This window comes from Phyllostomus discolor, chromosome 13, assembly GCF_004126475.2.
Source record: "Phyllostomus discolor isolate MPI-MPIP mPhyDis1 chromosome 13, mPhyDis1.pri.v3, whole genome shotgun sequence".
Classification (NCBI taxonomy): domain Eukaryota; kingdom Metazoa; phylum Chordata; class Mammalia; order Chiroptera; family Phyllostomidae; genus Phyllostomus; species Phyllostomus discolor.
In genome coordinates this window covers 43521138-43523441 of record NC_040915.2, presented here as the reverse complement: position 1 = coordinate 43523441, position 2304 = coordinate 43521138, and positions in this window count along the sequence as shown.

Sequence of the window (2304 nt, the reverse complement as noted above, 5' to 3'; positions counted from 1 at the left end):
TTTTGATGGCGTGCTCTGTGGATTTAATACACTACACACCTGTCGCTGTCCAGGTGTGCGAAGCTATACAGAATTGGCATTCTCATTGCTGGGCCCGACCGAGCCTAGTGCATATGAGGGTCAGCTGTGTAAATGAGGGTGATCAGAATCTTCAGTTTATCAGAAATTACCAAAGTCGTAGGAACTTTGGGCCAAATATGTTATTTGTTGAGGGTCAGTCTTTTCTCTAATTTTTTACATATTTCTGCTGCATTGATGGATTCATTTCCCCTATCCCAAAGAAAGGCTTAAAACTCACAAAGCCTTAAAAATGTGTGTAGTACAGGAGCACAAAATAAGTTGTTACGAAACGATATGGGGGTTGGGAGGGAAGATATTAGGGAGGAAAGTAGAACAAAGCCCGGAGGGAATCTAAGCCCCTGAAAGTGCATGCCAGAGACCTTGCATTCAGTGAAGTTAGACCCCGATTTAATCTTCAGCTTACAGAAACCCCAACTCTGATTAAGCACAAGAATCGCAGGGTCCACTGGTTAAAAACAGGCCGGTTTCCACTGAGGGACAGGTTGTCCTACTTGAGTCTTGAGGGATTCCTCCCGAGGGCCCTCACAAGGGGACAGACAGCACGGTGCGGCCAGGGGCACGGGCGTCCCCACCCACTCCCCCGCCCCCCCCCCCCCCCCCCCCCCGGCAGTGGCCACACAGTGACTCACCTCCGAGTTTCCTCTGGGGGCCAGCTGCCTTCGGTTGTTGCCGCAGACGGTCTTGGTGCACCATCAATAAACCTGGTTTTGAAAAGTCATCCCAGAAGTCGAAAATTGTCTTTTGTTAAAGAGAAGGAAATACCCGGTGATTGATTAATTGCAGTGATTCAGAAAGTCTGTGGCAGTTGGTGTAAGTAGCTCTGGGAGATTAATTAAGAATTTCTAAGCGACAGGTCATCTATCCTGATTTTGTGAGCTGTGCCGGCAGGACCTTGGTACTGAAGAAGGGAAAACGCGCTTTGGCAGTAGACTGGGACCCCACGGGCGACCCGCACAGTTCTAACTTTTCCAAGTCCATCCACCCTTGTATGCGTTTGAGAAACAGTTCCCGAGTGAGTGGCCACTACTCACTGGCCCTGGAGGTAGGAAGGCAGTGTCCCTTACCCAATAAAACTTACAAGCCCTGCGGGGAAACTGGCAATAAACACAGGCAAGATAATTTCAGACAGTGGTAGGTGCTACGAAGAAAAAACGAGGATGTGATGGGGTGGCCGGAAGGGCTACTTGCGAGGGGACCTTTGAGCTGAGACCCGAAGGAGGAGCCGGCATTGGGAAGGCCTGGGAGCAGGGAGCTCTAGGCACGGGGAGGGGTCAGCAAGGCCCAGGGCTGGGACCTGGAAAGAAGGCAGGTGCGGCCGGGGCCCGGGGAGCCCAGGGCAGGCGGCGGGGGGTGAGGGCTGGGAGAAGGGCAGAGGCAGGTGCAGTGGGGTCTCCCTGGCCACGGTGCGAAGTTTGGCTTTTCTCGGGAGTGGGGTGGGAGAAGCAGAGGGGTTCAGGTAGGCTGCGTGGGTTCGGCCCTGTGTCAGAGGTCACTGTGGCTGCTGGGTGCAGGAGCCTGCGCAGAAGCCCGGAGCGACAGAGACGCTGCCGTGGCGCCGCGGTCCGAGCCTGCTTTCTGGTCTGCACGGGGCCGGAGTAGCTCCGTGGAGATGAGTGTCCTGAACAGGCAGATCTGTGGGGACCGAGCTGTTCCGCGGTTGCAGGGCGCGCGGCCGCGCAGGGGTCGGGGTGGACCGGCGGGTTCTGACGCCGCCCGTGCGGAGCGCTGCGCAGCTCTGTCACTCGACCCGGGCCCCGGGACTGCGTGCTCTCGCCGGGCGAACTCCATGGCCCGCACGCTCAGTAGGCTGCTCCTCAACGGCTCCAGGCGGCGGGGCCAGCGGCCGCCCTCCTTCCGGGCCTGGCTCAGCGTCCCGGGCCCCGCGGTCTTCCGCCGGGTTGGCGTCGGTTGGCCCCTGGCCCGCCGCGTCCGGGCGCAACTCCGGGCGCCATTGGTCGGCCGCGGGGGGGCGGAACCGGAACCGGCCGTCGCTGGGGGCGGGGCCTCGCGCGGCAGTGGCGGCGGCTGGAGCGGCGGCCGCGGCAGCAGGACTGGGGGCGGCGGCTGCAGCCCGGAGCCCCATGGTGCGGGGCCGCGGCCAGGCCGCAGAAGGAGCCCGAAGCCTGGGCCGCCCCCGCTGACCGCGCGGGCCCGCTCTGCCCGGAGCCGGAGCCGCCGCCGCCGCCGCCCGTCGGGCCCCGCCGGGGCGCGGGCCGGCCCGCC